The sequence below is a fragment of the Haemaphysalis longicornis genome, unplaced genomic scaffold (genome assembly GCF_048455015.1).
Source record: "Haemaphysalis longicornis isolate Haplotype H1 unplaced genomic scaffold, Haemaphysalis longicornis Haplotype H1 scaffold_9, whole genome shotgun sequence".
Taxonomy (NCBI): domain Eukaryota; kingdom Metazoa; phylum Arthropoda; class Arachnida; order Ixodida; family Ixodidae; genus Haemaphysalis; species Haemaphysalis longicornis.
Genome location: NW_027526460.1, coordinates 124,882,549 through 124,895,821, shown reverse-complemented (window position 1 = coordinate 124,895,821; position 13,273 = coordinate 124,882,549). Strand labels below are relative to the sequence as shown.

The following is a 13,273-nucleotide window of genomic DNA, read 5'->3' as shown; positions in this document are numbered from 1 at the left end:
TCAAATCATCGAAAAATTTCTTGCAGAACTTGTTTAATGCATACAATATAATTATGGTCAGCGCCTATTCTATGAATTCCCTTGGTGCTTGATTTATGTTTTATTCATTACAGAAAATATTTGATGCTTGTGATTTAAATAATTTTTATAAGGGCATGTGCAAAGCAGAAATAGGGCAGCGAGACAACTCATAGAATAGGCATTGGCCACAAGGACTGGCCATAAAACCAGAAATGTGCACGGAAATAGCATGGTGTCCACGCATAGGCATCATCATGGTAACATAATTTTCCATGCATTGTCCTATATTGGCCTTCCATTGATTGGCCAATTGTCGGTTTGTCACCTCTCCCAAAACCACCCAATAACGGCGAACGAGGTATTGCCAAGCTCGGACCCATTGGCCAATTTGCCATGCTTGGGGTCGGTGCTCTCAGCCACTTGGGTGGCTGTGCGTCCGCAAGCTATTTATACTGAGCGATGTTATCACTGCAGACTTACTGTTCTTCCGGCATGTGCCGAAGCGAAATTTCACTGGTTAAGTTTCACCCGTAGTCACAAATTGTTCAATACTGAAATAAAAGGTCACCACAAGAGTTAAAATGAAACGTAACAGTTGCAAAATACCTTTACACCTTTAATGATTCAACAAGACAAACTATGCGGCACTTGCACTGCATTCAGTGTAAGAGGAAGTACAGGGAGGCGGTGATGTAAGCCTGATGTTTGCCTTCTTCAATGTCCAGGGTCATTCTCTCACCTCTGTTAATACTACTAACCTTAGTAGCTTCCGACCTTTTATTCTCGCCATCCAAGTGGCATGTTTCCCTGTTCAGCCACTACACCTTTTTGTTCAAGCAGTACAAGGAGTGCAAGCATGTCTGAAAGCAAAGTTGGTGCTCAAAATCACAGCTGCCGCAGTCAGTCGGTGCACACGTCACGGTTAGGAAAACAGGTGAAATGTTCAGTGAAATGTCCGCAGGGCCAAATTTCTACAGCAATGTCAGCAAAGGCTTCAACAGCGACTGAATGACAGAAAAAACAGCTTTGAACAGTATCTGCATCCCTTACTGCAGGACTTCCTGAGCTTCCGACGCAAATTCCGCAAGGTGGTCCCTTACAGCTCCTGCTGGAAGCATTTTACACTGACTAAATCTGGCGATGTTCGAAAGGGCCTTAAAGGTGTCGTTGAACGTACCGGCGCCCGTTGCAAGCTTTGATAGCTGACACGCAGTGCTGGTAGGTGGCCATTGTGACAAAACCGTATCCCATGGACAGGCCAGTGGCTGCGTCACGGATGATGTTCACATTGATCACCTTACCATAGTTGGCGAACAACTTGTAGAGCGAGTGTTCGTCTTTATCGACTCCAAGGTTATAAACAAACAGCACGTGCCCACCGGTGCCAGCCGTCGCTCCTGGAATGTCGGCCCTGTAGGATTCTGAGCCCTTAGGATGTTTCTGTTTGTTCCAGGTGAGGAGTTGACGTGCTGATGCGCTGATATGGGGAGGACTGATGGGTTGATTTTGTGCTCGTAGGGGACCAGACGGCTGCCGCTTATTTGAGTTTAGCTGTGCGTACTTTATCACCATTGGCTCACTAGCTCCGGGTAGCATGGTTCCTGCCAGTGCCTTCATCGCGGCTTCGGCGTTCACGCGCAAGTCGTAGAGCACAAAGGCCACAACATTGGGGGCGCCGGGATTTTTCTTGATGACACGAAATTGTATGATGTTCCCAAAGCGAGCAAAGATCACTTCAGCTTGTTCAGCAGGGTAATCTTTGGGAATTCCCCGAATGTACAGCTTGGCCCCTTTGATGGCCTCTCCACCCGGTCTCGCGTACGATACCTTGATTTTCTTGTTCAGGATCTGCAGGCCGTTCAGGGTCTCGATGGCGCAGGCCGCGTCACCGGCGTCCTCATAATCGATGAATCCGAAGCCGTAGCTGACGCCGGTCACCTTGTGGCGCACTATCTTTGACGCCTTGATAGGGCCGATGGTGGTGAATATGCTGCGGAACTCCTGGTCTGTCAGGCACTGAGGTATGTAGTTGATAATGAGATTCGTCTTGCCGTCATTGTTGCCGTTGTCCTGCTTCACCACCTGTTGTATTTCCGCTCCATTCGGTTGCAGGTCCTCATTGACTGCGGCCATGTCAGTGGGGGCAGGAGGTTGGGGGCTCGCAGGGATTCGAAGGCAAGGCCTAGTCAGCAAAATTATTGGCTGCCTTTCAGTAATGGTACATATACGAAAAGGTGGGATTGGCCGAGAAAGAGAGAGAAACGTTTTATTCAAGCTTTAAATACCCAGTAGGCGGCGTGGTGACCGGTGTAGCAGTGACCGCAGCAGTCTTCGCCGTGACCAGCAGTTGGGTATACACTATTGAACCGATTTGATTTAGGACTTAAAAACTGAAAAATGACACAAACAAAGGCTGGTTTAGGACTAAAACAAGAGCAGTAATGGGATGATGTGCAAATCGGGGTGTCGCTCATTTTCTGTTTTTGTTTAAGTCCTAAATTAGCGTGGTTCAGCAGTATGTGCAATGAACTAACCCAAATTTTAGGCTTGCTACCAGTTGGGTAATTAAGTTGGTGCGGTCGAGCGCCTCTGTCCAGTACCCACTGTCTCGTAAGGGGGATAGGGGTTATGGGGGCAATTCCAGAGGGTATGTTCGAGCGTTTCGACGGAGTAAGGTCAGTTGGGGGAGGTGTAGCTGGAAGGATACGTTTGGTGTATACGTGGTCGCGCTGAGGGAGGGCTTTGGTTTGTGGTCGGGTGTGCAGGGGGGAGCTGGTGGTGTAACAGTTGGTAATGTGCCGTACAATCATGAAAGGTGATGAGACCACCTAAAGCTGGTAGGGCTCCGTGAAACATTCGAAGATGGGACTTGCTGAGATAGTCATCTCTCGAGAGGCTTTCTGAGCTGCCTCGCTCCCCCCCCCTCCTACTGCCATGTGTGCCAGAGTCCAGATCAGCTCTATGGGGATAGTGGGAAGATTTGTGAAGAGAGTTGGGAACGTAAGAGGCGAGTTAATTATACTGGCGTAATTTCGAGCAGCCGTTTTCGAATCCGAGATGATAATGGAAGGGATGCAGTCAGTTTGTAGGGGCTCAGTCTACTGTTGGTTGTTCTGGCTAATTGGGTCGGTTGGTGCTAATTGTTAAGGATTTACTGAGAGGAGTGTTGCGGTCGCTCATTAGTGCGACGGCGTGAGCTTCTTGCGGTCGGTAGCTATCTTAGTCCATGTAAACTGTAGCGGGGTGAAGCGGGCATTTCTCGGTAAGTGCGCGTGTCTGCTGTTATACCTTCGCTGCTTGTCGAGAACAGGGTGCATATTGCGGGTAAAGGGAAGACATTGAGGGGTTCTTGAATGTCACGTCGCAACGGGAGCTTGTCCTCAAGGAGGATGGGGGCACCAGTGTTAAGAATAGCGGGGAGGGTGCGACCTGTAGGAGTGGATGAGATCGTACTCATCTGGCCGATGATGTGTGCTTCTATGACTTTCTCTCTCGTGTTGTGTATGTTCAGTTGTTTGGTTTGGAGTAAAAGTGCTCTGAGGGATTTATACCGCCATTTTGTGAATTTCGCGGAGGAGGCAGCTGACTTTCGAAAGTTCGATGCGCGACGGGAAGAAATAAGAAGATACGGAGAGCGTAGGCCAGACGGCCGAGCATAAATGACAGGATGAGCCAGGTGTATTTTGTTTCTTTGAGTTACTTGATGAGGGAAACAATGCTGCGAATGAGAGTAGACTTACATACCAGGGAAGGGAGCTGTCATAACTTAGTGTTTTCGCGGTTGCGCTGTATGCATGCCGACCCAAGGATTTTTCGCATTTACACTTGGAGAACAGCCCGACCACGTATACGGGCCCTAATTGCGGGTGACTGGTGGGTTGGCCGCTTGTTTGACAAGAAAGATTAAAAGGTTATATCTTTCAGGTGAGAATCCGAGTCCAATTTTGCGAGCGGCGGTGGCAGCTATGTTTGAGAGTTGTATCTAACGTGGGTTTTGAGCATGAAAGAATGTATACTAGGGAACAAGTTAAGACCGGCAATAGCTCCTTTATCGTATCAGTCCGCCCATGCGACGAACCCGGAGGTTAATGGACGCGCGCGTTCTGAAAGGACATTGCTATGAATGTGTGATGTTGTCCCCCTTTTCTCACGTAGTTTGTTTGTCCTCGCTGCAGTAAATTATGAGCATATTAAGTCCGAAAAGTCACTGAAACGGCTGGTGCCATGTTCAAAATATTCCCGCTAACGCACTACTTACGCCGCGCGGAGTAACATCCGGCTAAGGTGATGAGGCACAGCAGCAACTTCCGCTCGGGTGAAATAATCTTAGTTGGAGATATGAATGCCCAGATAGAACGTTTGGATGGATACACAGACCACAACGGTTCTCTACTGATTGATCTATGTCAGGAAAACCGGCTTGTAATAGTAAACACGGAAAGCAAGTGTGACGGACAAATAACGTGGGAGAGCGGTAACAGACAGTCCAGCATAGACTAACTGCAGTTTAGTATCCGAGACAGTATACTAAAGGTTGCGGGAAATGAGGATAGATGAAAATGGAACAGACAGCTTAGGAAGGTACCACAAGCGGCTTACCTTGCACTTTGGAGGCGCAACCCGGACAAATTTAAAAATAGGTACAATAGGAGGAACTAATTTGAACAATGAGCAGTTAAAGATCATCGCTGATAGAATGGAAGATGAAATCAATAAATACCCAGACAAAAATTGGGATTACGACGAAAGGATTGCGTTCATAAAGGGCAAGATGAAGGAAGCAAAGCAACGAAACCAATGGAAAGGGAAGAGAAAGCCGAGAAGCTGGTGGAATAAGGAAATGCAAGAGGCTATTGACCAGCGAAGAAAGGCGTCGAGGGAACGTAGAGAAGCAAAAACAACTGGTATGGAACCGGAGGTAGTGAAGGAGAAATGGGATATCTACCGGGGGAAAAACTAGAAGTGCAGAAAATGGTGCAAGCAAAGATCAATCAGGAAAGCGAACAATGGATGGCAGAAATACGGAAGAAGGACAAAAGCGCATCCAAAAAGTTTTGGAACCATGTAAGAGGCGAGCTCTAAGCTCAAAAAACGGTACGCATCAAAAATTCTTGATTGATGAGGAGGGGAAACATTTAGAAGGAGAGAACGCGTTGGGTCATATTCATCGAGTGATTAGTGAGAAGTTTGGGGCAATAGTGGTAGGGAAGCCTGAACCGATAACATCAGCGCCACAGAAGACTACGGAAAGGGAAATAAGTTTGAGCAACCTTGATTAGAAAAAAGCAGCGCAAAAGGTTTCCTCCCAGACAGCAGTGGGCCCGGACGGCATATCAATGCAACCGAAAAACCTGCTTGGACGTCAAAGTAAGGAGTCGTTTATGAGGGCAATAGATAAGGTGATAGCAACCAAACAAATGCTAGAGGACTGGCTAGAAAGAAGGAAGAATTTAATATATCGAGGCAGAGGAGACAAAGCTAGTATTGATTTATACATACTACTCACAGTAACGTCAGTGGTGTATAGATTCGTAATGCAGGCGATAAAATCCGAAATTCAAGCATAGATGGAAGAAAATGAAATACTTGGAGAACTGCAGAATGGATTCAGACAAGACAGGCGATTGGATGACAATTTGTTCGTGATAACGCAATGCATTGAAATTGCGAAAGCAGAGAATAGACCATTATGGATTATGTTCCTAAAGGGGCATATGACAACGTAAACAGAGAACGGCTGCGGAGAATGCTGAAACTGCAGGGATTAGATGACGAGTTAATACAGTCCCTTATAGCAATCTATAAAGACAATAGAGTGTACCTTACATGGGAAGGACAGAAATGCGCCCAGCAGGTCAACATCCATCGTGGACTAAAACAGGGATGCCCTTTGAGCCCAATACTGTTCATGCTTTACATGGCAGGGTTAGAAAAAAAAACTGGAAGAAAGTCAAGTAGGGTTTAGCCTAACCCATATGCTCCAAGGTGAAGTCGTACAACAGCGTATTCCTAGAATGTTATACGCAGACGACGTTGTTCTTTTAGGGGATAACCAGACCGATATGCAACGGGTAATAATTATTAGCGGCCAGGAAGCCACCGACCTCGGGTTAAATTTTAGTCCAGAAAAATCAGGAATAATGGTTTTCTGTGACGCTACCACTGACGCAGTGTCTATCTAGCAAGGCGAATTACCTAGAGTGAAAAAATATAAATATTTGGGAGTGTGGATAAACAAAGGGGATGACTACTTAAAAACTCACGAGGAACAACTTAGGGTTAAGGGAAAGCGAAACGCAGCTCTGTGGGGGTATAACAAATATGAAGTAGTAAGAGGAATGTGGAAAGGGGTAATGGTTCTGGGTCTTACATTTGCGAATGCTGTACTGTCTGCTTAAAATCAGACGTTCTATCAGGCCTTGAAGTGAACCAGAGAACGGTAGGACGTTTGGCCATAGGCGCGAATGGAAAAAAAAACTAAAGAAGCAGTACAGGGAGATATGGGCTGGGCGTCGTTTGAAGTTACAGAAGCACAGAGTAAAATATGTTTTGAGATGAGGTTGAGAGCAATGGATCAACGAAGGTGGGCTGGTAAGGTTTTTAGGTACCTATACTTGAAAAGCGTGGACACGCAGTGGTTAAGGAAGACTAGAAGGCTAACGATGAAATACGGAAAGAACAGTGGAGAATCCAAAACTGCCAACGTAACCAAAAAAGAGGCAAGGCAGACTGAAACGAATAAATGGAGGGAAACAATGGAAACTAAAACGTCGTTAGAGATGTACAGGGCTGAAAAATTGAACATCAGAAAGGAAAATTTCTACGATAATTCCCAGGGCAGTGCTTTGCTTTTTGAGGCTAGAGCTGGTTGCTTGTGAACTAAGAGCTTTGTGGGGAAGTATTCACAAAATGATGGGGTATGCGTGGTCTGCGGAAAAGAAACGAAAACTGTTCGGCACATAGTGTTAGAATACGAGGGTATCCATCCAAATCTACACGAGGGAAATATCCGGCTTCCAGAAGGCCTAGGATGTAAGGGTAGCACAGGGGAAGTTAACTTCAAGGCTGTCGAGGGGACGAAAAGAAAATTAGGATGCTGGTGGACGAAAAGCAGAGGGAAATATTGCCTAGGCCAGGTACCACCTGTAACAGGAAAAAAAAGTATTTTGTGCCTAATAAGCTTTTTGTGACTGACCTAAACAGAGCTAGTATTAAACCGAGAGTATAAAACATAGGTATATTAGTCACCTTTAGTAAGATGACACGTCATCACCCCGCTACAAAGGGGAAACCAATAGAAATCATCATCATCATCCTCGTTGCCGTTCTTAAGTTGTAACGGCGTATAGCAAAAAATTGTCGCTTCGTATTCTGAAAAAAAAAAGCGAGGAACAATGAACCGTCGACATTAGAGTATAAATATTTCGTGTATTATGAAGAATAGAGGTGTAAGCAATAAACGCAGACAGGTCAAGCAGCCACGGAAAACGGTGTAACCCTGAGCTAACGTTTCCAGAGGAATCTTGGTAAGCACGTTTGCTAGTTGCGTTGCAATTGTTGAATAAAAACGAAGAACGGGTTCGTACGCACAAATGGTCGTGTTATTTACGTACGGTTAGTGCGTATATTATAATCAATCGCACCTCTGTAAAGGTGTGGGATACAGAAAATGAAAATGGAGGTGTTTCATCCTGTATACTATAACGCTTTCATTTTTAAGCATGCAGTGAACAAATAGCAATTTTTGTCAGAATAAAATATAGTGTCTCTTATTCCGGCAACCATGAAAATTACCGTCAGAAATTTCTCACGGCGTGTCGCCTCTCATTGGCTAAGCACGCTACGCAGAGATCTACGGGATAAATATTACCTAGAATGCCGTTTAAGCAGCTGTCGCTGTAGGGCTGTGGTACAATACTTTGTTTTAAACGAGAAGGCTCAGGTTCGAATCCGGCAGTGCTATGCTTTTCTTAGCTTTCAGAATTTGTCGGCCATCGTGATTTTGTTAATACTTTTTTTTACTCTGGTTTTTACTATATCAAGACATCATCGCACGGGACTTCTAGAATGGGTTGAATTACTTTTAATATAGATTGTGTTCTGTGTCGTTGGGCTGGGTTAGATTGGGTTTGTTGCAGTTTGGCTGGATTTCGGTAGGTCATTACGCGTTCGGTTAGGTTATGCTAGTTTCGGTGAGGTTCTCTTATGTAGGTTACGTTGGGAAGTAATAATTTTTAGCAAATTTTAGGCCAGCCAGCTTTTGTGGAAACTGCCGTGAGAATTGCCCGGAGGTAATTCTCATGGCTTCCGTGAGATGAGGTGCAGTCATAAAATATACACCGGAGCGAGCGACGAGGACCGCTACTTGATACTTTAATTTGGCCTGTTCTTGTTGCCTGGAGAAAGCGACACAGCAAGACAGCGATTGTGATAGGAAAATTTACAACCTTAATCCTGGAGGCCGTGGACCCGATGGCGTGACCACCTCTTTCAGGGTGGAATATTCACAAACAAAGACGATGGAGAGGAAGGACACACGTACAGAGCGCTATCTTTCAACCATTGGTTTATTGAAAAGAGAACATCTTTAATACTCATAGGACAAAAAACATCGAAAAACTGCAGAAATTCAGAGAATTTTCTGCTAATGCGGAACATTCTTATACCGCCTGTTTGAGTTCCTTACGGCGAGATTTGGCGATAAATACCCATTGCTACGTTGGCCTATTTTATTGAATGTAAGTCTTCCCTTGTTTAGTTTTGCAAATGGTTAAAATTTACACCTTTATAGAAATTAAGTTCCCCTACTTCACTAATTATGTATTTTTCGCAGATGCAAAACGTTGGTTCGTTGCCGCTATTTTTTAAATTTGTTCTTGGCGGCACGGAGTATCTCAGTTGGAACGAGTGTCGATTGTCGCCATCCGTCACACTAGCTTAGCTGAGTTTGTAGATATAGCGCATCGTTTACAAGGTATGAATAACTCTAAAGAACACGGAGCGTCTCTGCAGGCGGAAACGCCCGCTAAAAGCGCGACCGCGGCAAGCATCTGCCTGCACGGTCGACAAGGAGCGCACTGTGCGGTGTATGCACGAGACGGTATACACGGCAGCAGCTAGAACTTGTCACCGCCCGCCATAGCGGGACTATTGCTGAAAATCAGTTTAGAAATGTGTGAAAGTGGGTGATAGTGCAGTGAAAGATCGCGCTGGGTATCGTCGTCGACGCGGCCTCGGAAAATATATTGTCTGAATAACTGCGGCGATGCTAAGCCTTTTCTCCTACCTCGGATGGGCCAGTTCGCCGCGACAGCGCCGCGAAGTCATCGGTCATGAGCGAGCATTTAATGCTTGAAACCCACCTATCTGGCCTTCAAGCGCTCGTTTCGGCTATTATAAAACTGTCGGGCCGACGCGGGTACGGCCGGCGCGAGGAGCAGTACGATGCGGGCCGACCACTGACTGGCCCCGCTGAGCGGTAGCGGTGCACCAGGCGGAGCTTGGCCATTGTCTGCTAAAAAAAAGCATGACGTAGCGCCGAGCGGAGCTAATTGCTGCACGCGTCTCGAACCAGCCCTGTTTGTCTAGATGGTCTTGCGCCTGGTCGGTGACGTCACCGCTTCCACAGTGCTTTGGAGGCACGGTGAGAGGGTAAATGCACCAGGCCTTATTGAGGGCCCTTTTTAATGAACGATAACTCGGCTAATACTGAATGCTTTAAAACCTTTTTGGCTGCAGGACGTTCCTTGAATAGTACTCCAACGATTGCGCACGGAAAAGCGCAATTTTAGGAACCCTGTTTAGGGCCCCTTTAAAACACAACCGAATTGGTATTCACCAATTATGAAAGCGGAGCCCCATTCATGGCAAGCAGTGCGCAAAATTTAGCGTTTCTCTAGGGGTAAGATGTGTGTATGTGGTTTGTACATTTTGTTTTCCCGCCCTGCAAACCAATCCTTAAAGCATGTTAGCCATACGACCACTTAACTTCGTCCGGTACGGGTTACCCTGGAGGTGCCATCGAACACGTTAATCGTGTCGTGCGAAGGCAGCGCGCAATGGACGCGAAACTGCGCCAAAACAGACCAAGAAAAAAAAACCGTCGCTAAAGCAGCCGACAAAGCCGTACCGCTGACGCCGCGCCATCTAGTGTGCTCCGTGAGTAAAACAAACACTCCGCCCCCCCCCCCCCCCCCCTCTCTCCGCCGCCGCCTCCGCCGCGTTGCGAGTTTGTTCTCCCCATGGAGGAAAAAAAAGGTTCCCGCATGCCACGAAAGAACCGTTGGCTGGTAGAGCTAGAAAGCTTTGCTTTAAAACGCATGAAGCAAAGCAAGATTTCTGGCTCGGTATTCTTGCTTACAGGACAACGCCGCTAGAGTGCGGCATGGCACTAGCGGAGATATTGCAAGGCAGAAGACTGCGCAGCACCCTGCCGGACATAGGGACCGGACCGGACCACTCCAGCGTGAAGCGCTCCCGGACCAACCACCCTGGAAGACTGCTGGCGCCGCTCAAAACCGGGGCCACGGTTCGTCTGCGTTCCAAAGTTGTTTCGTCGAAGAAAGCTAAAGTCCTGATGCCTTCAGGACATCCCAGGTCCTACGACGTCATGACAGAAGGGCGCCAGCTGCGAGGAATCGTCGACATTTGCTGCTAACCAGCGAGGCCTTCCGCCCAGACCTTCCCGAAAGCGGTGGGGACGAAGCACCGTCTGCTACGGCGTATGAGGTTCCAGTCGCCTTGCCGGGGTACATGCCCGCGTCCTCAATCTCGGACGCAACACCTACGCAAGTCCCAAGAAGATCGCAGCGACAACGCAAAGCGCCAAAACTCTTTGCTTACAACGAGAACTTTGTACCAATGCCGTGAATGAGTGCTTAACATTTTGTGAGCGTTTCAATTGTGTTAACGCGTCAACTGTTTTATACACCAAGGAGCATGTATCATATCTTGCGCAGCATGCGCCTCGTGTCAAACCCGCCCCTTTATGATACGATAGCGCGGCGAGGGTACGCACCCTTTCTTGTCTCGCTCTGTATGCAAACACTGCTACAATAAATATGCGGCCTTCATCCCACTGCACCCACGTGTCAGGTATCGTTCGATCACGCTAGCGATACTGTGAGCAGCACAAGTCACAGTAAGGGTAGTTTTTGAAGCGTCAATATAAAATTGTGTACGCTGGTATTTTTTTCTGAAGGGACAAGAAATGTTGATCCCACTTCTTGATATCACAAGTGTTGATCACACATGCCATGGTGGTAAGAGGTTACTATAACATGATTTGTATGAGTCTAAAAAAGAGACAGAAAGATTTGAAGCCTCCTCTTTTACTCTAAATGAGAAGGACAGAGAAATGAATGGACGATTTAAAGAGAGTTGCAGTGATGATGCATCGTGAAGGTTGGGTAGTGATAGACATAACTTCAGAAGCATACAGAAAGTTCATGTATATTCCTGGTAATCCAGGGACCATTTTTTGCACTCAACGTATTGGCTCTGGACTGGGATAGTGCGGATAGCCCCAAACGCTTAAGCCCCAAGTGCTACACTGGGTCCAGCATTTTTAATGCTGTTTACGAAGCTGGCCCATACATGTCACAGCGATAGTTGTCGCCATTTCGTTAGTGGGATGCATTGTTAACAAGATATGGGGAGTTGAATTGGGCGAGCAAACAACCCCACCGGATCTACGGGGCAGAAACGAAGGCAACTCAGAAACGATTACAAATGCGAGGGGAGTTGAAGGTTAGACAAAATGATACAATGAGGAGAGTTATCAATGAATATTACCGGGTAGAGCCGTTAACTTAAAGGAAACAGTTCGATGCATATGAGAGACAAAGTCCCACATTATTCACCGACCGAGCCGGATGACGCACTGCTGACGGAGCTGATTCGGCTACCCATGAAACGATGCTTCGACGTAGGCCAGGCCAAGCCATCCGATCACGGTGATTTAAAACTCAAGACTATGTTGGAGCCCTCCAGGGTGCGGGTCGCCGATAGTGGTGCACACCCGGGAAGAGGCCGTCGTAACATTACGACGTGCAAACGTAACTAGCTCGTCTCGGACGCGGGATCTCTTTTAAATGCAGAGCATTTCTTTAACTCACATGTAGCGTCCGCCGTCCGTCCGCCACAGCTCAGCACGCAGGCACGCCCTCTCCCCCACTCCCCCTCTCCCGCATCACGCTACCCTCCTCGCTCTCAACAACAGGTCGGCACCCCTCCCCTTACACTATATAAAAAAATAATACTTATCGGCGCCTGGTTTCGATCCCACAACCCTGCGGGAGGAACGCAAGGTACATGGTGCTCTTCCCACTGCGCCACAAAGCCGACACAGAATCAAAGGCTACGAACGCGCCTTATATCCTTGAATCATTCAAACTACGTCAAGAAGCTGCTGATACAACGCATTCACTACCTGTGGGCGGAACGCGAGGTACATGGTGCTCTTCCCACTGCGCCACAAAACCGACACAGAATCAAAGGCTACGAACGCGCCTTATATCCTTGACTCATTCAAACTACGTCAAGAAGCTGCTGATACAACGCATTCACTACCACCAACTCCCCAAACACTAAACGTTAACGCAATACACCCACCCACTATTCGACGCATTTACTCGAGTCCCCCTCGCGGGGAGGTGGGCCCAATTTTTTAAAACCGCTCCAGCGCTGAGAAAGAACAACACACAACGCTACCGCCACCGTTGAGCGCGCAACTTCGCCCTCTCCCTTCTCGAATCGTCGGCGCGCCTTAGCACTGGCAAAGCCACCCTCGCCCGCGAAAGGCCTCGAAGCTTCGACGAAATATCAGCGGCCGAGGTTCTATTTTTGTTATTTTCTTGCCGGCGAGCCCGAGAGTGGGCGGGGTCATCGTCGTCTTGTGCTGGAATGTTCCAGGGTTGTCCCGTGGCGAACAGAAAAGAGAAGAGACTGCATAGAACGACTGGGTAACGAGAATTAGGCGTTGTACACAATAACTTGAAAAGCTTTACGATACTTTCAGACGCCGTACGCTCGAGTTTGTGACAATAGTCCAATCGTGAGCCTACCAAGCGGGTAGAACACGAAGCAGAAGTTGTCTGCGCCATAAGAAACGTGTGAGAGGACCCTCAAAATATTCATTCAAAACGCACATTTCAGCGCAATACTTAATTCGGCGAAAAAACTAAGCAATAACTGCTTAGGTGTATATACCCATTGTTTATTGATGATTCATTCGCTTTTATTCAAACGTCAT

At 47.2% G+C, this 13,273-nt stretch overlaps 1 pseudogene; it reads right to left on the bottom strand.

The window, feature by feature from the left end:
* Positions 1-1,176: 1,176 nt before the first annotated feature.
* On the bottom strand, positions 1,177-2,154 carry LOC144153415 (ELAV-like protein 3 pseudogene; annotated as a pseudogene).
* Between the last annotated feature and the right edge of the window lie 11,119 nt (positions 2,155-13,273).